The sequence below is a fragment of the Pinus tabuliformis genome, chromosome 2_2, assembly GCF_031772625.1.
Source record: "Pinus tabuliformis cultivar Carrire ecotype Pingquan chromosome 2_2, CPIR1, whole genome shotgun sequence".
In the NCBI taxonomy this organism is placed as follows: domain Eukaryota; kingdom Viridiplantae; phylum Streptophyta; class Pinopsida; order Pinales; family Pinaceae; genus Pinus; species Pinus tabuliformis.
The window spans coordinates 881,463,939-881,488,030 of NC_142300.1; positions in this window are offsets into that span (position 1 = coordinate 881,463,939).

Here is a 24,092-nt window from a genome sequence, read left to right on the forward strand (position 1 = left end):
TCAACAATTTATGTGTCCTCTTTCTTGCATCCTCTTTCAGCCTGCATCTTCTTGCTTCCCATGTGTGAGAGATCCTCTTCTTTGTGTATACTCAATCATACAAGGAAAGAGAGAAGAATGAGAGATGATGAGATGATTTGAAATGAATCAATCTCACTTGTATTTATATTATTTGTGCCACACATTTAGTTGCTAGCCGACCTTGACAATTTGTCAAGTAATTACAAATAAATTCATATCTCCATAAATACTTGTCAGAATCAGATGATCTTTAGATCAATCTCACACCTCTCGACAAGAGCAATCTAGGAAAAATATCAGCTTCCATAAATGGGGTGACCCACATGGAGTTTGGCCCTGGTTGCCAATTTTAACAGTATGGAATGGCTTATAATGAATTGTCTTGTAAATGAAAAAGAATGTATAAAAATGCATACATAAAATGTATGAAAATAGGCCATATTGAAAAATGTTTTTCCTGTGAAGAAAAATTCATTCATCGTGTTGATAACTTGATACTAATCTTATGAAATTACATGAAAATAGGTCATGATACCTTCTAGAAATCATAATGTTAGTTAAAGTTCATATCTTTAGATTAATTATGAACATTATGCACATTATCCTTATGAAATTACATGAAATCAAGGCATTGTAGAAAATGCACACCCTATTAGGGAAAAATGTATAACCTCAAGTGAAAATGCATGTAATGATTTTTATACTTATTAAGGTAGAATATGCACCCTTTGCTAAGGATAAATGCATACCTACACTATACAAATGCAAGAATGATGAAGAATTGTTGGCACTCATTCAAAAGTTGCAGCAAGATCCCTGTACATTTGATACATTTAGCTAGAAACATGATTCATTATGGTACAAAGATCTCTTATACCTTTGTAAGAATTCCCAATCTAAACGAAATATTCTTTTGGAATTACACACCTCTACCTTAGGAGGGTACTCAAGATTTTTAAAAACTTACTGCGAGGTTAAGAAGGATTTTTTTTTGGAATGGCCTTAACTTTGATATTCAAAAGTTTGTGGCGGAACGCTTGGTTTTCCAACAAAATAAAGTCGATACAATTAATACCCCGAGTCTATTACAACATTTATCCATTCCAAGTCAACGTTGGGAGGAGTTTTAAATGGATTTTATCACAGGTTTACCCAAGTCCGAAGGAAAGAGTGTCATCATGGTGGTAGTTCATAGACTTACCAAGTATGCGCACTTTTGTGCATTATCTCATCCATTTAAATCTAGTACAGTTGTCATTTCATTTATGAAAAAAATTCAAAACCTACATGGAAACCCATAGATTATTTTAAGCGACAAAGTTCCCATTTTCACAGGAAATTTTTGGACGAAATTATTTTCTTGTCTAGGTACTCAATTAGTTCATAACTCATCTTATCATCCTCAATCTGATGGGAAAACTTAGGTAGTGAAAATATGTTTGGAAGGATATCTTCGTTGCTTTGTATCTAATAAACAAACACAATGGGTCAAGTGGTTACCTCTAGTTGATTGGTGGTATAACACTTCCTTCCATACTATAGCAAAAATGACCCCATTTATGGCACTTTATGGATATCATACATCATCCATCACATCATCTTTAAGAGAAAAATATAAGGCTCAAGTAGTGGAAGATCACATCGAGCATCAACAACAAGTTCTCCAACTCTTAAAGGATAACCTCACTTTGGAACAAAATATAATGAAACAATAGGCAAATCAACATTGCAACGAAAGAAGTTTTGATGTAGGTGACTGGGTATTTTTCCGACTACAACCATATGAGCAAATGTCCCTCAAGCAACCTAAGAAGGATAATAAATTATCACCCAAGTATTATGGTCCTTAAAAAGTGTTGCAAATATTGGTACTATGGCATACAAATTGGAGCTTCCTGCATCTTCTTGAGTGCACCCAGTGTTCCATGTTTCATGCTTAAAGAAGGTTATAGGTGACAAGATCCCAATTCAAACAATATTGCCAAAACTTGATGAGGAAGGAAAAATCATATTGGAACTTGAAGAATTCACGGAAACAAGAACTCGACAACTATGAAATCGATCAATTTCAAAATATCTCATCAAGTGGAAGAACTTACTCGCTAAAGATTCCACATGGGAGGATGATAATTTTATACAAAAGTATCCAGAACTACTCAAGCATTAAGGACAACACCTTTTTGAAGGAGAGGGGCATGTTAGGTCCCTATAATATTAGTGTATTCCCTCATTGTTATTGTTAGTGTAGCCCCATTATTTTTAATGTTGTTCCCATGTAGTCCTCATATTGTTATTATTGTGCCCCATAGAAGCCCACTATTGTTATTGTTGTGCACTTATATTATTATTGTTATGTCAGTTCTAATTATATTATGACCCCGTAGACTCCTATATATAACATGGAGGTTTTGTCATTTAAATCATCTAATAATTGTTCATTTGTGTAATGTAAATGAGGTATCCCCCTCAAAGAGGCTAATTTTGAATTCGTCGATCTATCTCTTCTTCTATTTTGTGAGCTGGTTGAATAACAGATTTGGTTCAGCCAATTTATTGTCGCATGGTACATGGAAGTCTTAGACTTCGTTTCATTTTGAATATGTTAATAAGATATTATTTCCTCTTGTATTGATGGGTAAATATACTTTACTATATGTCATTTTTATGGCTAATACATTCTTGTTATTTATGTTGGTTATGAGCATGTTTTATGAAAAACTTGATGTATGGCTCCCATCATGTTTTGATTTGAAAATGAATGAACAATGAGCATATAACCTAATAGATGATAATGAAACTAATGTTCTAAGGCATTAATGCTTCTTAGAAATTCTCATATAAGTATGATACCCTTATGTTCAAATATGTTGATATGACCTATAGATTGCATACTTGTGACATGTTTGACGAAATGTTTGTCATGGCTAGTAGGGGTCTAATCAAGTCTTTGTTCAATTGTTTGTATTAGTATCATTGTTTTGATTTTATGTTTCATTTCTATAATTTTAATGAAGTTTTGGGCAGTGGCCTGAGATCTAGCCCTGAAAGTTGTGCACAGAATCTGGGGTCATATGCTCAGAATTAGCTGAAAAAGTCCCAAAGTGCTAGCATGTCCTCGTTGTTGGAGTAACTAGAGGGTCCCACTCACATAGATTCCCATGTCATGGGAGCGACTGAGGCTTTAGTTCAGTAAAATGTCAAGTTACCTCAACAGTTGGTCACCTAGAAGGGTTGGTTGGCTCTTGAAGGTTCCGTAACATGTGTAGAAGGTCGGATTGGTTGTGTTTTGTCGGTTCCACTTCCTTAACTGTACATGGTGAGTTCAATTAGATCATAGCAGCCTCTTGTCACATGTTTACCCTAGCAAACCAATTAACTTGGGTAAATGTGGGAGGAGGTGGTTACAAAACCCTTATCTTGAGACCTCGAGGTCTCGAATGTTGGGGAGCCCATGATGTGTGCATGAGTGTGATAAGCCAAGAGACAGACAGATTCCTTAACAGTTAACATAAAGGAATCCCCATCTTAGGCCTGAGGCATCAAAGCTAAAAAATTCCAAAAGGGGCAAAAATATTTACAAAGGGAAAGTTTAATTTGCACAAAATGTCGGGACAAGTGGGACCCACGCCAAGTTGCGCGGTGATGTGGACCTGGATTGACATGTCACCATGGTGGCATGCAATGCGGAAATCATAATTGAACTTATTAGAGGGTCAAGGGGCCTAAAAATTAGTGACACATGGTTCTCCTGGAGGATGCCACATGGATGCATTGATGTTGGGATGATGTCATCTCATGTCTCAGGGTCTCAAGACCTTGGAAGGTTTGTGGAGAGAACATATTGAGCAGAGCAAAGGTTGATAAGGGCCAACACACAAAGCCCTCCCATTAACTAATGTGGACATTTCCATCTAACACTGGAGAAATGAGAGGTGGCATGGTTCCAGGAGGGGTGAAACATTGATTGAGGATCCCACCTCTCTCCGTACCTCATGGGGGTACCCCCGCTCTCACACTGTCAATTTCACTTGGTGGAAGGTCTGTCGTTGATTAGAGAGCATGAAAACTACAATGGAACTACAACTGAGGACCCCCTGCCCCTCTTGACATCACGAGGAGGACCTCCCCACAAGAGTGGATGGCTGCCACACGGCAGCGTAATTATGGCGTGGCAAGAGTTTAATGGAGCGACTTCAAATGGTCATATATTGTGATTTGAATGTCAAATTATAAAAAAAATATCGTCAGAAAGTTCTCAATGAGCCAAACACAATGGTGATTTTTATTTCAAGTTTTTAGGAGTTTGAAAAATTAGGAAATTGTAAGACCCCATTTCCATGACATGACTTTGGAGGTTGGGTCAATTTCATTGATACTTTCTTCTATCCTAAGTGTGGGCTATGAGATGGATGGGGATTGTTCCATTTCCATGACCTTCACTAGCTAAGGCTGCACTTTCTTTGTTATCAATGATATTATACTTTCTTCTATCCTTAGTGTGGGATATGAGATGGATGGGGATTGTTCCATTTCCATGACCTTCACTAGCTAAGGCTGCACTTTCTTTCTTATCAATGATATTTTTTGGGCCATTTATACTTGTCTTTCCTACTTCCTTTAACTTCCAATCACTATTGAAACTAGGCCTCCTTTTTGCTTGCTCATAACATTGTTTAAATTTATTCATAGCATAATCCAAAGACTATGGTTCATAAAAATCAATGCGGTCGCTAAATGGCATAAGAAACTCATCAATAAATCATTGAAGTTTTTCCTTATCATCCTTGATATATGGAACATATCTCAATGGCTTAAGAAATATGGTAATATACTCTTCATCTAATAGTTCTCCCAATTTCCTCTCATAAAAATCCTTTCCCTTGCTATCATAATATTTTTCTGATAAATATTTTTCGTTCAAGATATTTCAAACTCATTCTAATTTAGTATTTCTTCTCTTATGCCTTTAACATTTTTCAAATCCTCCCATTATATTTCTTCTCTTCCTTTCAGACAATAGGTGATTGTCTTTGCCTTCATGTTCTCAGAATAGTCATGAATTTTGAAGAACTTCTTCATCCTAAGCAACCAAGCTTCTGCATCTTCAAATTTTTTCACCTCCCCATTAAATGTAAGTGGTTTGGCTTTCTTGAATTCTTCAAGCATATAGTATCTTCCCCTCTTTCTTTAATGATAATGATGAGAATAATTGAAATATGCATGATCATAATGAGAATGCTGCCTCCAAGTGGCAGAACTATAATTCCTACCAGAATGATGCCCATAAGTGTTCGTTCTTCCTTTTGGGGTGCTTAATGGTGCATTTACATTCACAATATCTTCACTTTCCTTTATGTGCCTCTTCCTAGACCTGCTACCATCTTCCCCATTTATTCTCTCTTCTGATTCCGAAAGGCTCAACTTTTCTCTATAGTTGGCCCCCAACTCACGTTTCTTCTGTATCTATAAGTTTGAGAAGCTTTGCAGTATGATTTCATTCACCTTAGCTTACCTCTCTTCATCCTTTACCAACCCTTCATTATTTTCCTTGAATCTTCTTATCTCTGCCTTCAAGCTTCTCAAGGTATCCAATCGACTAAGAGAGTTTGCTCCTCCCCTGTTTCCCACTAATTTTTCTTCCTCATCCATTCTTGCCTCTTTGTATCCATATTGTGACCTATTGGAGCTATATTGAACCATTCTTATCCTCATCCTTTAATTCTTTACAATCCATTGTTGCTTGTGATTTGTTGTCATCCACACACAATTGTTAGGTGCATAATATCATAATCAAATAAAAATAATCACGACCATGAAATTGTTCTCATGAAGCTACCATATTAATCTAGCTACAGTAAAATAGGACATGTTAACACATCAATATTAATCCAAATTAGGTTACAAGAATTATCCCATCTGTATGCACAATTACTAAATATGTGTATATCAACCAACACAATTGGTTAGTTCATCAATCAACAATAAAATATTCTTAATCATCAGTGCTATGTTTCATTTTAAATCATGATGTGATACATATATTAATCATGCATGCAATCAATCAAATTCAAACGGGCTTTTAACACCTAAATATTAGCTTAGTTAATTTTCTAAAAATCATTATGAAATCCCGTGCGGGAACTTTGTTGCTAGCTTTCTCATGACAACAATTACAAGGAATGACAACATGCCTTGTTCCCTTCAATCTTGCAAGATGAATAAGCACACTAACACCATGCCAACTAGTTTAGCAACCAACAAGATTGCAAATCATTCATGTACATTCGCTACTGTACAATCACTTCAAGTAGGGAAACTCCAACACTATCATAGTTAAATAAATCCCCGCAACAATATATTTGTGTATGGCCATTAACCTCATGAATGTTGTAAAATGTAACTAGGTTCGGTCTTCATAATGACATGTAATTATGATCTTTGTAAATGATGAAAATAGGAGAATAAGGTGACGACGGATTATCGTGATGTGATGGGGCGTATGATGGGGTAGGTAAATGTATTTAATGGGGCATGATTGGAGTGTAGTGGGGCAGGCCGATGGATGAAAATATAAGCGGGGAATAGTTTCGGGTTGGTGAAATTTTAGGTATAGGGGATAATATACCAAATATTATTTGATGTATCAAACTTTAGAGTAAAACTTTAATCCTTCACCTTTTTTGTGCATGAAAGTATATTGAAATTCAACTTAGGATAAAACTTTCATGCTTGTACTAAAAACCTCATGGTGCTTTACCTACCCTTTCTCATTTCAATTCTTTTTCTAAGCTAACATTTTCTCTTCTTGCTTTGTAGGGTGCATTTAAACTAGCAACCCCAAATCATTTTTCTTTTATGAAAATCTACCTTGTCCTATCACTTATCTCACCATTGATTCAGATGAAACTATTGAATCAATTTTATTTCTACCTAGATACTGATTTACCAAGCTTAAACTATTTGGTAAACTTTTATTCACTAACCTATTCAACAGAAATTTAAATGTGTTCAGTCATGATTAAACTATATGACTTGAACAGAAATTTAGCCATTGTGGCTTTCAAGAACAATTTGCACACAACCTTATTTGATAGTGAATTAAAAGGGCCAACTTATTAGTAGTGGCACTTAAACTTGCAACACTTTATGTATTATTTTCTATTTTTTCTTTTGTGGGGTTTTAATTTCCTTTTTTCTTGTTTTTTTAACAAACCCTCTTTTCATTTTCCTTTTTCATATTTTTTGGAAATCATTTGAATATTGAAATTTATGTACAATATGAAATTACAAATAAAAAATACTCAATCACCTTGAGATCCTATAATTTATAGGACCCTAACAGTGGCTCCAGCTGGGGATGGCACTTCTCCAAGTGAAGTGTCAAGAACATATGATCAGTAGCCTTGAGTACTCAATGTCTATAATGTCTTCATATGCTTTCTTTTTTGTTTAATATACTTGTGGTATCTCATCAATCCAGGCTTAGGGCCTTCACTGTAGGCTTCAACCTTTGTTAATAAGTCACCCAATCAAAACCATAAAGACTATGATATTTACAATGATGTAAGGAAATTCTGTAGGCTAAGAAAAGTAGTGCTTCAACATCCTGCCATTAATAGGACCTCCAGGTATCTTTGCTAGCATAAGCAATATATGGCCCTTTCCAAAGATTATCAAACTTGTCATGTTTACCTTTCTCCTCTCTCCTGGAATCCCATCTCAAAATTTGGTCCCCAATGTTAAAGTCATCAGCCTTTGTTCTTTGGTTAAAGATATGTTTGATATTTTCCTGAATAACTTGGGTCCTATTGTATACTTCCTCCCTGGATTGCTGCAACTAGATAGTTTTATTTATCCTTCTTTATACATCATTGGGTTCATCTTGCACTTCTTGAATGATCTTCATGACTGGAACTCCTAAAGAGGATGGAAAAATTGCATCTATCCCATAGACCAATTGGTATGGTGACATGCCAATTGAATTTTTAGTAGTAAGTCTATTAGCCCAAAGTGAATTGACCAGCTTGTTATGCCAAGATTTTTTTTTTGTCTTATAATAGCTTTTTGATGATGTTTACCAAACGTTTGTTTGAGGATTCACCTAACCCATTACCCTGATGGAAATAAGTTGTTGAATGTCCCAAAGTAATGTGGTAATTATGGCAAAATTCAACCATATTTTTGGATTTAAAGGCTACAACATTATCAATGATGAGTTTTCTAGGACAACCAAATCTGGAGAGGATATTAGTCTCAAGGAATTTAGTAATGACAACATCAGTGGTAACTTTGGAAGGGGTGGCCTCTATCCATTTGGTAAAATAGTTAGTGGATGTAAGAATCCACTTATGTTGGGTAGAGGAATAGGGATGAAATTCACCAATGAAATCCAATCCCCATTGATGGAAGGGGCTTTCAACAGAGATATGCTTTAATGGCAAGGAAACCAATTTTCTCTTTCCCTAAAAAATATGGCATTTGTGGCATGAGGTGACTTGTTTATGAATGTCAAGGACAAGGGTAGGCTAGTAAAAACTAGCTCTAAGGATTTTATTGGCATTGGTTTTCTAATAAATATGTTCACCACAATCTCCTCCATGGAATTCCTACATAAATTTATCTGCATCATCCTTCACAAGCATTTAAGTAAAATTCCCCCAACATCTTTCCAATACAAAACATTATCTATAATGCAAAAATTAACTGCTTTAACTTGAGAAATCTTGCCTTCGTTTTTGTCAAACGAGGAGGAACATTTAAATTAAATGGGACATAAAGCAAGTCTACATCAGGGTGAGTTTAGAAATACCTCATCAATTTGTGGAGTCGCATGTTCCTCTTGATTATCCAATGAATCAATCAAGTTAATGTCTAATGCACGGAAATTTGACTCAGCCATCAATTTGGCTAGTCCTTGACCTTTGATTAACTTGGTGGGCTTGATTTCTAAGTCATATTCCATAATGACAGCAATCCATTTTCCTCGTTTCCATCAGGTCCATTCTATGTCAAAATGTCCTTAACCATTGCATTAGGTACATAAGCAATAATATGAGAATGCAAAATATACTCTAAAAAATTTTATTGCTTTAACCAATGCAAAGGCCTATTTCTCCATAATATTATATTTCAAAGATGCATCTCTTAAATATTTACTAAAGAATGCAATAGGCTATTCAAAGCCTTCACAGTGTTTTTATAGTAAGACTATTGCAATAGTGTGTTCGGAAGCAAAAGAGAAGATTATGAAATCTTTTGTAAAATCTGGGATGAGCTACACTGGTGCTTTGGTCAATGCTTGTTTAACTAAGTCAAAGGATTGTTTAGCCTCAATACTCCATTTGATTTCAAAATCCTTTTTTAGCATGTTTGTTATGTTTCTAAGAAGTTTTGCCAAGTTGGGGATGAATATCCTTAGGAAAATGATTTTGCCTATAACAAACTGAAGCTCCTTGATGTTCCTTGGATGACTTATTTTTAATATTGATTCAATTCTTCTAGGATCAATCCTAATTCCATCCTTAGAAATGATGTGACCAAGAATTTTTCCTTCCTCAAGGTCAAACAGTGTCTTCTTAGGATTTAGTGAGATGCCAAACCTTCTACTTTTTTCAAACACTCTTCTCAGATGTGCTAAATGTTCCTAATCAATTTTAGAATAGACAGTAATGTGATCTAGATAAATCACAATAAAACGACCAATTTCATCAACAAAGGAAATATCCATTGCTCTTTGGAAAGTGGCTCCAGCATTCATTAACCCAAAGGGAATTTTCACATACATGAAAGTTCCCCATGGTGTAGTGAAGGTATTTTTATCCTGATCATCAAGATGCACTAAGACTTGGTTGTAACATGAGAAACCATCTAATAAGGAAATTCTACTAGACCCTACCACCCTTTGCAATATATGATCCATTTTAGGTAATAGGTAGTTTTCTTTAAGGGATACCTTATTAAGATTTTTGAAATCAATACACAATCTAATTTATCTAGTTTTATTTCTAATAGGCACACTGTTAGACACCCATATAGAGTATCTAAGAGGAAGTATAATTTTAGCATCATACATCCTTTTCACTTCTTTCTCAATCAAAGGCATTAGTACAGGAGTTATCCTACGAAGTTTTTGTTTGAATGGTTTTTTATCTTCCTTGATTGGGATTTTGTGTTGTATGATACTAGTGTCATATGATTTTAGGTCCTCATAGCTCCAGGAAAAGACATCTATGAACTCTTTGAAAAGGGCTATGTATCATTGTTTTGTGACAATAGGAAGTGATTTTGAGAGTTTTATCATTTTGGGATTCTGCTCACTACCTATATTGCATTCTTCTATGTTTGCCCCTATGGGTTCCATTTTTGGCTTTTTTTCTACATCATTGAAATCAAAAAGTTCTTCTAACGAAACTAAAACATTAGGAAAAACATTATCCTTAAGCTAAAGTACTTCAAATTCTTCTTTTTCTAGATCTATTTCATGCAATTCTAATTTATGTACATCTTTATTGACTGAAATATTTACATCAAAATCATCAAGTTGTTTATCTACACTAACATATTCAACAATTTGATTTTCTACTTCACACTCTAAATCTATATTATCACCTTCATACTAATCCTTGGATTGCAAAATATTTCAATTTATTTGTCACTTCAAAATACCTACCAATGTCTCATATTTTTAGGTACAATTGGACGGTGTTTAACCTCCATTGTGTACTACTTGTTGGGATGAGGCATTTTACATGTGCTAGTTGAAAAAGCTAAGCCATTAGCCAAGATATTCTGATTTCTAGGAATGACAGCAAGATCATACTCTACAAAAGTTCTTAGAAAGTCAAGCACAGTATTTCTGTAGGCTCTCAACCTAGGATGTTTGGCAACATACTCTCCCTTGGTCTATCTTATAATTAATTCAAAATCACCATGAACAGAAATTAAGAAGGGCCTGCCTTCTTTATTTGTGATCAATGACAAACTGATCACCAAGGAAGATTATATGAAGAAGCTTAAAGATATTGCAGAGGATACTTCTAGGTATTCCCACATTAAAAGTGCTATGACAGGGAGAGCTTTCTACGAAGCTATCAATAACATGAGTTTCATCTAGCATGAGATAAAGCACATTTTTGTAGTAAAACCTACATTTGCTTGGTATATCAAGGTAGATGAGATCTACCGCAAGGCAAAAAAAATTACCATTCCAGATGAGGAGTGGTGGGATAAATTATGTGAATTCTGGGATTAAAGAAAGGGCCATCTTCATCATTGCAATACCCAAATAGCGGCCACTCAGTAACTGTTCTCCACCAAAGCAGTGCGAGATGTCCAGATCACTTCACCAAATTCATCTCTTTTGGTTGCATTATTTCATTTTGTTAGTTTGAAGTTAATAACAGAATGTCATGTCGATGAGGAATTAATTGTAATGTTTATGGAAATTATTTTTAAATACTTCATTCATTTGAACTATTGAGGGTAGGTTCCTAATCATTATAACTCTTTTTATCAAGCACTATGCTTTTTCCACACTGTTGGAGCATCATTAATAAAAAGACTCTTCACAGGATTCATGTGTTGCGATATACTGGTGATGTTTTTCTTAGTGTAGTTTTGTTTTCACTGATATTATCTAAATGTTAATCATATGAAATATAATTGTAAAATAGGAAATGTGAAAAACAAGATATGTTAATTGAACACCTTATTTGGATTGTTTTTACAATCTGCATGTTTTCTTCTGAAGTCTGATTGAAAAATTCTTAAATGCTTTTCAATCACTACTGAAACACACCTTTTCTCCATTTCATAATTCAATTTAAAGATCCAGTAAATGTAACTAGCTTGCCCTGTGATTACTCTTTTAAGCTTTTTATACAGTATCCAGCTTTATTTGACTCCATAGCCTAATGGAAAGAAAGTAATTTGATCATATCAACCAACCAAACCAATCAAACAAATTCAAACAAACAACAAAGAAAAATCATAACTATCCTAAAATCAACTTAAAAACCAAGCTAAATCATAAAGAGAGATCCATCTATGAAGCCGGCAGGGCTAGATCCCAACTCCAAAATGTGTTTGATGTTGTCCAATATATTTACTCCCTCAACCTCAAAAATATAGAACGATAACATAGTGGTGACCATAATGGGGAAGGAACACATTTTAATCCAAAACATTATTATTCCCTAGCTCAAAATCAGTATTTCAATAACCAATTGTTGTATCATTATAAAATACCTGATCTGAGGTTGTTATTTTGTATATATCTACTATATCCTTGATTTTGATTTTGAGTTTTGTGTGATGATTTTTCATAGCCTTGGCTCCCAAAAGGATTTATACTAGATCTCACCCTGATCCCAACCCTACTAAAATTGTAGATGACCCTAAGAAACTGGTGAGAAAAAGGAGCTTTACCGAGAGTCAAGGTAGTAATAGTCCCCTGTCTAGAATCAATTCTCTCCTTGAGAATTTTCCTTTGTCAAGGTCTAATTCTCTCCCAGAGAAATTTGAAACTTTATAGGATATAGAATTTGATTTACCTTTCCAACAAAGTTTGTTTAGATCAAAGTTTGAGGCTTTTGTAGATCAAACTGTCATAGACAAAGCCATACTACAACCATATATTCCCAAACCCAAGTCCTTGAGACAGATCCTGATCTTGAATCTTTACACCAATTTGATAAATTACAAGTTCTAGTTTTAGTTTTAGACCAAGCTATAGAAGAATCTTTTATTCATCATTCTGTTGAATTCTCTGCTTTAACTGTTGCAACAACCTCTTTGTCTAATCAGTCTTCTCAGTCTGTACATTTATAACCTCCCTGTCCTACTCATTCCATAGTTTCAACTTCCCTACTTGTGGTTTCTCAAACTACTATCCTTATTGTCCCTGTAGTTATCAAAACCACACCTCCATTAGGTCCATCCTCTAGTCAGTCTACCATGACAGTTATGGTAGGAAGGTATGCACCCTTGGTGTTACCAGGCCAGCTAAATGTTATGCCTGCAAATTATACTTCCAAAATTGCGACCTTTGATAATACTGGTGCTTATACTTCCCAACATCATGTGGATAGGATGAATGATGTGTTTAACCTCCAAGAAGTGGATGAGGCTGATGTTAAAATGAGATTGTTTTCCCAAAGCTTAGGAGGTGATGTCAAGAAATGGTTTAGGGGTTTACCTACAGGAAGTATAGCCAACCTTGATGCTTTCCATCAAGCCTTTTTAGCTAGATGGGAGATCAAGAAGAATCCACTTCAGCTCCTAAATGAATATAAAAGGTTAAAAAGAAAACCCAATGAAACTATGGAAGAGTATTGTGAAAGATTCAATATTGTTTATAATTCCATTCCACAAGGCATCAAGTCGTCCCCTAGCTTAGCCCTGATTGATTCTCCATATGGTTTCGATGTAGATATGGAATATCAACTTAGGGAAAGAGACCCAGCGACTTTGGAAGAAATGCAAGCAAATGAAATTAAAGTTGAAGCCAACATCCTAGCCAAAAAAGCCAAACTAGAGTTTCAACGCAGAGTAACCAAAAAAGAAGAACCTTCTACTTCTATTGTTGACCGTAAGATCGATAACTTAGTCAGAGTAGTGAATCAGATGATGCAAAGAGTGAACATCAATGACTAAAATCAAGTAAGAGAAAACCAAAATGTCCCTCAAACTAGAAACCAAAACTTTAGAAGGAATGCTCCCCAAATTAAACAAAGAGAACAAAAGGGTCCAGATTAGCAGATTCGGCCTCCTTTTTAGGAAAATTACACAAATGATAGGGGGAATATTGTGGAAGATTTGGATGATAATCAAATAAATTTGTTAGGGATAAGTGATGATGAAAAAATTTTCCTCACTCAGGACGAACAAGAACTTTTTCTTATATTCCATACTGAAATGGATTCTGAAGAGTCAGAGGAATACAAACAAGGATTTGAAAATGCCATAATGGAAGTCCATAGGCAGTATAATCTTAGAAGTAAGAAAAATCAAGATAACACAAATAAAAAGAATGTTGAAAATCTTGTCAAAAAGGTCTCTGATTCTAATCCAAAGAAAACAATAGAAAATCCCCCTAAGAAAACCACATAAAATATTGGAAAGAAGCCAGTAGAAGCTATTATGAAAAAGGCAATTGATACTTATTCTAGAACTACTCAAACTGATATCCCTTCTACGAGCTAGCAAACTAAACTAGCCACAAAAATAGTTGCTGATAAGTCCGTTTTTTCAAATCCGCTTAAAAATCAAACACCATTCAATATAGAAAATGAACTTTCCAAGCTGAAAATTTCTATCCCCTTAGCTAAATTAATCAACAAGAATGTATACAGGACTCAGGTCTCGAAGGCATTAAATGTTGGGGAGAAAAATGATGATGTAAATTTGAGTGATGATCAGCTTGAGCTCCTATTTGGGCCAGAAGTGGAAGGAAAACCACAAGAAGGAGAGGTCCCTCCATTTTATGTCAGTTTGAATATTTATGATAAAATTCTCCACGATGCTATGCTAGATTCAAGTGAATCCCATAATTTAATGGCCAAGGATACCATGGAAAGACTAGGACTTGACATCAATAGACAATACAAAGATTTTTATTCCTTTTATTCTAGCAAAGTTAGATGCCTAGGCCTTATCAAAGACCTGTGTGTTACTTTAGCCCAAATCCCTACTAAAAGTCTAGTGATGGATATAGTGGTTGCAGACATTCCCCCAAAGTATGGCATGTTGTTGTCATGCTCATGGGGAGAAAAATTACAAGGAACCCTACAAATGGACATGACTTATGCCACTATACCAGTGTTTGGTCAATAGAGAAGACTAGATAGGGAAACTTTAATGAATTATATGGTCAGCAATGAAGATAAACCACATAATCTTTACTCTATTCATTCCGACCTGGACTCTTTCATTCTTTATAATGATGCAGATATTGATGCACAGGTCACTCAAGCACATAAGGACATTGATGATAAACATGAAAATCAAACTCTAATTGTGCAGCAAAATAGTGAAACTGAACCTTTTTGGAACATGATCTTTGATGGCTCTTGTAGCAAAGCTGGTTCAAGGGTAGGTGTCTGGCTATCCAATTCAGGGAAAAATCATGCAGAAGGTCATTCCTATAAACTCAATTTTCATTGCACCAATAATATAGCAGAATATGAGGCACTTATTTTAGGATTGCAATTATTGAAAAAATTAGGTGCTAAAGGTAATGCCTCTATTTTGATGAAAAGCATGTTGATTGCTACCTCCAAACTATGACATATCTCTGTCAGCGACACAATCAAATTCTTCTTTGTGAGAACTTTCTTTATTTCTAAGATTGTTTATGTTCTGTCATCTACTCCCAAATCATCCAACTCATATATGTTTTTAGAATTGATAAATTTGATGACGTTGTTGGCTATGGTAGGCATTTCTCCCAACTCAGTGTTGATAGTGGAAATGGCCTGCTTGGCTTTCTCCATCAACTATTTTTGCTCAAATATAATCTGGATACAAGGCCATATTTCATCCATTGCTTCAATAATATTGTTCTAGATGATTTCATTGACTTGTGCTTGTGGGTGGCTAATAGAGGACTCAGTTGTTGATTTCCTCCATGCTTCCATCTGGTTTTGAGCTCTCTGTAGCTCTGTTGAATGGAAATTTTCAGTCTTTGTCTTCTGATCTTGCAGAATATTAATTTGAGCCTGAAATATTTTAATTTCTTAAGTTTGGAGAGACATATTCTCCACTACACTTGCTAACTAATCTGCAGCAGTCCCTGTGTTTGTTGTAGAAGATGTAGTTGTAGGAATTGTTGTGATAGGCAGTGCTTCCAAAGGGACAATAGCCATTTTGGTAGCTTTCTCCTTTTCTTTGATTATCTTTTCCATCTCTGTCTCCATTTGTTTCAACTATGCACTTTGTTCCATGACAAGATTCATCATGTCTGCCTTCTGTGACTCTGTTTCTTCAATGTCCTTGGCCAGAGGATCTTCTATCACTGGTAATTTCCACTACTTTCTTAATGCTACTATGTCAGAATTCTTTTTCCTTATGAACTCTTTTGTAGCATTGATATTTTCAGAATCATAACCTACTTTGATCACCAAGTCCTCCAAAGCTTTGATCCTTGTGTCTTTGACAATTGCAGAGACTTTCTCCATCTTCAATTGTGATTGAACATTGGCTAATGTAACCTACAATTTAGACAAACTCATAGCAATGTTAGTGAGAGTAGATGAAATCATTTTCCCAGTCTGCTTATGCATATCCATTTGGTCAATGTGATGTATGTCTTTAACATCAAATTCAAATGAATTCTTCTTGTAATCTAATGTTGCCATGGGTTGGGGCATTTGAGCTTGGAGGAAGGACATTTGCATTTTTCCTTTCTTTGAATTAAAGGCTGACAGCAGCCTGCGTTGAGAACTAGAAGTCTGCTTCCAAAACTGATTATATGTGTTGATTTTCAAGGCCGCCTTTCTCACTTTAATCTCTTTGAAAATATCAAATACACTCTTTTTTGTCTCCCCTGTGGTAGATGTGCTAGTTTACATAACCTGATGCTGATCTTGTGAAGTTGTTGAGGTAGTGGGAGAAAGTGTAGTTTGATCACCCACTAATGAGGAAACAAGTGGCTCTTTGGTGGTGATAATATTCTATTTCTCCGAATCCTTTCTTAGGCTTAGTTTAGAATGTAGCTTGGCCTTCTTCCTGTACATGATTTTGAAGCCTTCACTGGAAATATCAGTCGCTGAAGGTGACTCTTCTTCTCTGTTCCTCTTTCCTGTTTTCCCCTGTGTGACTAGATTTTGTACTATTGAGGTGGACACCAATTGCTCCTCTACCTTCTGCAGAGTATTTTTAGTCCATTCCAGCTGGTTTTTATACTTTTCAATCTCTGGTCTGGCTGTGTGAAAATAAGCACTAGATTTATTCTCTACCCTTAACTTGGATATGACCCCTAATGGATCATATGACCATGTGAAGCTAAGGCTGAACTGCAACTCTTTCAGTAATTTGTCTGCTTCTTCACCTGCTGCCTTGCTATTACAAATAAAATGCCCTATTCCCACCTCCACCCAACAACATCTCAACAGTGAATTAGTGCATATGGAATCTAGAGGCATGTTTCCTCTACCACCCAATTATCAAATATCCCCCACACTCCAGGGAGTCAAAAGGCTTCAGCTCCACCCTAGAATCATGCAACACAATGGTTCTAGCCAGTGAAGGGAATCAAGAACTCACTACAAAAACTAGATAAATAAGCAAAGGAGACTCCATAATTTCCTTTAATAAAATTCCAAGGGATATTAAGGGACTCTAGATAACGCTATCTCCATCCTCCAACCCCTTGAGGTGTCCTAAGATTTACCCTCACCTGGATAAAATTTCCTCCCATACTCCTAATGCTCAACCAAAGGTATGGTAGTCTTCTGAGAGTGATGAACGAGGCCAATGTCCTCCATAGTGTTGTAAATTTCATGGTCTTCTTACTAAGCTTAGACACATTATCTTCCTCTACTGTGCGCCACAAAGCATCTTATTTGTTTTCTATATGTGTGTAGCTCACCACTAGTGAGTCTCACTAGAGTATTTTTTGTGCATGCAACAAAGGGTCTTCTTGCAAACTCTACAATACTCCCTTTTCATGCCTCCTTTGCACTACCCCAGAAAAAGTATGACAAACTCCTTGATACCATGTTGAGCATATGCTCTCCTGTGTGTAACTAAACTCTTTTGCACACATGTTTTTATTGCCCGAGTATGCTATCTTCTACAAAAATTTCCTCCACGACTTGTTGCCTGTGTGTGATCCTCTTGTGTTATTTTCCATGAAGACTGTCTCTCTCTCTTCCTACACACGTAGCTAGTTTCCATTACATTTTTGTCCTTGTTTCTTTGTCTTGTGCATTTATAGAAAGTATGGGCTATGTCCCTTGCTTTTAATTTTAAATTTTACAACACCAACCTCTCATTAAAACTCCATACCAGATTCATTAAATCTCAATAACTAGCCTTCAATGGTTGTCCCAACAGTCCAATTTCTTCCTTTACCAAGTAAATTGAATTTCTCAAGTAATTGACCTCCCTTAGTCCCTTCAAATCTATGTCCCTACTCGACCCATTTAAAATTTTAAATTCAATACAAAAATAAATATTAACGTGGCAAGTGTAAGCCAAATATAAGAATGATTGTTACAGGTCAAGGGGACGAAAAACAAGTGGCATGTAGTGCTCCTAAAGGAGGCCACATGGATGCATTAGCATCGAGGTGACATCATCTTGGCTCTCAAGGTCTCGGGACCTCAAAACGTCTATGAAGAGAGCACAGTGAGCCGAGGGAAAGTTTGATGGGGTCCAAGATGAAAGTACCTCTCGTTAAATAACAGGGACATGTTCGTATTGCCCCAAAGAAATGGGAGGTCTCATGGTTTCAAGAGGGGTGGAACACCGATTGAGGACCCCCCACCCATCTCTGTACCTCATGTGGGTACCCCCCCATCTTCATTAATCACATTAGCAGACACCTTGATATGACAATAAACTCAATGTATATGACGATGACCTTGATGCATGACCATGATCTATATGTATATGGCAGTGACCTTGATATGTATGTCTATTATCTATTGCTTGTCTCATTAATGATGATATTACTGTGATGACAGATCCTATATTACAGTGACAATTATCTACATTATGATCTTATGGCAGTGTGATATGGGGGCATGTGCTCACCTCCCTAATATACATGTCTATTGATGTGATTAATGATGATAGTCGCTTGTCTCATGATATTTGTACATTTTATCTCAGGTGAACATTTCATGAATATATAAGAAGAAGAATTTGGTTGGGTTTAACCCCTTGTAGGTTTTTTCCTAGTCTATGACCTAGATCCTAGTGTCTCTGTTATGTATGCTTTTCTTTTGTTGTTCCTTACTGTTCCACTGCATTGTTGATGTTATTTTTCTCTCTACATAATTTCTACTAATGATATGATGTTATGGGGTGAATGTAATGTAAAAATCTTTAAAAAGTTTAAAATTGCAATTATCTATGACAGAGAACAATCTAGCCCTAAAAATTAACATATACATACATACATACATATAATGGGCTAAGTTATAATGTAAAGTATTAACTTGCAAGGCTAAGGCAGTGGACTAGTAGGGATCACATGATGATGATGTGGCAATGCCACATGGGCTAGCCTAGTGATGTCGACCTCCCTGGAAGAGTGGAGGGCTGCAACATGGGGTTTACGTGGATGCCACATGGCAACACAATGTTGAAATCACAAGAGTTTAATGTTCCAACTTCAAACAACCATATCTCGTGATTCGGATGTCAATTTTTGAAAAAAAAATGTATCGTTGGAAATCTCTCAACGAGCTAGATGAAATGATAATATTTATTTTAATTTTTTAGGAGTTTGAAAAATGCCAAAATCGTAAGACTCCATTTTCATCACAAGACATTGGAGGTCAGGTCCATGTTAATGATACCTTCTTCTACTCTTAATATGGGCTATGAGGTGGATGGGGATGTTACATAAATGAATAAAATTGATGTAGTAGAATGAAGCAGCAGAAGAGAAGTAACTAGAAAAGAAGTTAAGAGAAGCATAAGAACAGGACGAAAGATGAAGCTACAAGAAAGGACATGAAACGACGTAAATAAAGTACCATGTGTTCAGAACTAAAATATAGATGAAGTTAATCCATGATAATAAAAAAAAATCCCTAAAATTTTAAAGGTACTTAAATTTATTTGATAAGGAAATGCTTGTATTTTATTTGAAAAGGAAAGGGAAAGATAGGTCTGAATAGAAATTGCATGTACCTAAGTCAATGTAATGCCTGATGAGGCATGTATAACCCCCATTGATGAGGTAGTGGTGTTGAATAACCATTCGCCATGAAGGAAGAAGTGGTGTTGAATAACCATTTGTCATGAAGGAATAAGTGGTGTTGAATAACCACTTGTGATTTTTGTCAGAGAGGATGGTGTGTGTTTGTGAGAAGAATGTGATGTTGCAATAAAAAGCCACATTAATTTTGTTTAGTTGCAAGTAATCCAAGAAAACCTAAGGTAAGATTATGAGTCATTCAGAAAATCTAGGTTGATGAATGATGTTGATGATGTGGGGGGAGTTGAATCTTTATTCATATATCTTTAAATATACATTTTCGTCATATTGGAAAGGAGCAAGCATCTCTCTCTCTCTCTCTCGATCTCGATAGATAGATATATATATATATATATATATATATATATATATATATATGTAACTCAACATACATATTATTTCATTTAAATCCAAATTGAGTTTTTTGTTTTTGTTGTTTTTTATGTCAATCACATTCCTTCATACTGGAGTATAATATCAATATTATTTTTAGGTTCAATGTGTTAATTGGATATTGAGTAGTGAACCAAAGCAATTACAAACTAAAGTAGCGCAACCATATAAATTAAATGGCTGGTAAATTCCAATAGACATCAATCCATGATAAGCATCAAAACACTTATCCCATGACACATCTCACATTTCCTAGATTAAAAAAATAATTAAATTTAATAAAATTATAAATTATTATTATTATTATAAACATAATTAATGCGTGAGTTAAGCAATATTCTTAACCATGGAAATTCACCCCATCTTACCATGGAAATTCTTAACTTGTAAATAGTTTTTCTTACAATGTCATGGGCCAATACCATGACTTATCAACACTAATACCCAATATAACAATTGTTGATATGGCATTTTCTTTAATTAATTAATTCGAGATAAATTAATTAAAATAACATAACTAACATGGAAATAATGGAAATAAATCTTAACCCTTGATCTACAAATATTACTATGAGTATTCCAGGGTATTCCATGAAGCTTAATTCTCTACCATCCACCTAATATTTACTAACAATTATATTACAATTTTGGAAGACCTATTCTGAAATAGACATGTCTTTTGGTATAATTAGAAAATTTGTACTTTGAATTACTTTCTCTCTATATAAAGTTGATGTAAAATTAAGATAGAAATTGAAATATTTTAAGTATGATTCTCGTTGAAAGTTTTTGTTTTTTGTTTTTTGTTTTTTGCTTTGTTTTTTTTAATGTAAATATTTTTAAATACAATGTTAAGGGACAATATTTCCTACATAAATATGCATTCAATGTGGCACATATTAACCACCCTACATGTGGGTGATTATATATTTACTAATAATTATATTAATATAAATTTTTCAATTTTTGCAGTATTAATAATTTGGAATATCAATTTATGGAGTATAAAAATTTATTACTCACGTGCTATACTTTGATTTGGTACCTTGGAATGTCGATATTAAGACTCTCTTTGATAACCTTAATAAGAAAATATACTAATCAAGTTTATTCTACGAAATGATTTTTTTTTTAACAAGATCGGTTAGATGATATATTACCAAAAAAGGGTGTAGAGCAAGCTCCAATTACATTCAACTATATTGTGATAGTAGACTAAGTAGTGAGACGAGATCACACTCCCTTCTCTTGTGCTTAATTTCCAAACTCCATAGATTTTTTTAACTATTCTAGGATACTGCCGGACGTATTGACCTACTAAGAAAACACATTTACATAACATAATTTCTCATTGGGTTTATGGCTTGTTGACTGAGTATTATTGGGCTGCTTCATTCATGTTGTTGTTGTTGGCTGAGTTTTTTCCTTCACTGCTCATATTGTTGCTCTTGTAGTATTCTACTGCTTCCAGCAGATGTTTGCACTTGGTTTTCAGATCCTTTATCTCATTCTGTTGCGCTGCCATATTTTTCTTCTAAAAGCTATACTCCATTCTCATTTTACTTCTTAGATCTTTGAGAGACTGTTGCAGCCAATGTATCATGACCATGTTTCCTTTGCATGTTGGGCATGAGTCGTTCCTAGTTGCCTTCTCAGTGGGGTTAAAATCCATCTAACTGTTGTTTCCCCTTGCTTTATTGTAGCTTCCTGTGCTCCCTTGATCCATCATTGTTCTGATTTGATGGCCTCTACCCTTAAATTCTTAAGTAGCTGTGGATATTGCCGCTAAGCTAGATAATATGAGAGAGGGCCTGTATTTATGAAGAGGGGGATGAAAATTGCAGCGAAAATTATAACTCTGCAATAAGAGTTGGATGAGGGTAGGTAATAGCTTGATCAAATAAAAAGGTTGTCTGCTGAATAGCACTTGCAAGGGGACAAGGATCAGTGACGCAGTTGAGTAGAAAATCTAGTGAGCAAGGGAATTGTGTGAGGGAGGGAGGATGAGAAGGGGCTGCATGGAGAAGGTGGCTGATCAAGACAGCATGGAGGAATGGGAGTTGGGGAGGGGGATGTGCAGAGAAGACCGCACAACAAACTGTGTGAGGGAGGGAAGCTGGGCAGGGGCTGCGTGGACGGAGGCAGGTGAGCAAGATAGTGAGGAATGGGAGCTGGGGAGGGGACTGCGTAGAGAGCAGGGGACCACGTGGAAGTGAGAGGGAGGGGATTGCGTGGGTGTGTGAGGGAGCACAGAAAACTGCGTGAGGGAGGGAGGGGAGTGCGTGGATGCCACAACAAACTGCGTGAGGGAGGGAAGCTGGGTAGGGGTTGTGTGGAGGGAGGTAGTTGAGCAAGACAGTGAGGAATGGGAGCTGGGGAGGGGACTGCGCAGAGAGCAAGGGACCACGTGGAAGTGAGAGGGAGGGGACTGTGTGGGTGAGTGAGGGAGCGGTGCTTTGAAGCAGACCTAGAAGCACCGAGGGGAGATGAATCCTCAGGCCAATGATAATTTGCATTGTGCACTCTTTTTTTAAAGCTTCTGCATTGCATGCTTGCCTCCAAGCATGTGGTTGTAGTGGTCCCCCATGCATTGGAGATGAGAGTTGTCTCTTGCACACTTTTTCCTTTTCTGGCTTGGTTTCCTTCTGAGCTGAGCTTTGCTTGCTCATGAGCATTTTGACTTTGATTGAAGTTTCTGAAGATTATCCTTTTTATTTCTAGTTTTCCTTGCTTTTTCCTCTATCTTTCCATGATTTTCTGGGATTTTTTTGGGTTGTCACTTTTTTTATTTTCTTTGTTTTTTGTTTTTTTATTTTTTCCATAACTTGTGTTGCTTTGTCCCTTTTTTCCGCAATGCATTAATCTTTTCAAATTCATTTTGATCTTATGGAACAGAGTGTTGGTATTCCTCATGATTCTCCCATACTCTTCCTTCATTCATCTCCACTTCTTAATTTGCGTGAATATCCACCTGCTGATTGTGAAGTCTCAGTATATGTTTGAAAGTTACACTACCAAAGTCTTATAGATTCCTTCCTATTCCTTTGATAATTCTACTGATAAACTCGTTGCTTGGAATTTTGGTTCGATTCATTGCCTCAATTATGATGGCTGAATCTTCCAAAATTATTGGATTTTGGATTCTTGTTTTTTTAATTATTTTTGTCCCCATGAACAAGCTATACACTTTGGCCTTATTATTTGAAATTTTTCCCAATCCCCATTCATATGTGACAATTTTTTTCCCACTTGGATAAAAATTATCCCACGTGCTCCTACCTTTCCAGGATTATTCTTAGAGGCTCCATCAAATTGCAAACAATATCTATTTTACTGTCTTTTCCAGCTTTCAATTTTCTTCTTCAGTCATTCTCAATTTCCAGTTTATCCCTGAGCTTTCTTTTCTCTGTCCCTTTTTACCATTGTTGTCTATTATGGCTTTGCTAAGCCATTCTCTTTCTTCTTGTTGAAGAATACTATAATCCATTGGGGTAGTTCCTTTTTCATTGAATATTTCTAAAGTTAATCCCCATACTTTTGATAATGTTTTTCCAATTCTAGGATTGTGGTTTTTAAATATACACCTATTCTGAGTCAGCCTAATTTGCCAGCATAGGAATGTTGGAATGCATTTCCAAATTCTTATAATTGTGACTTTCTTCTTTGTTGCATATGGGTAGGCTTTCTCCAGAATTTTGAGGAATTCCAGCAATGGCTTACCATAGTCTATATTTACTTCCAGTGGGCT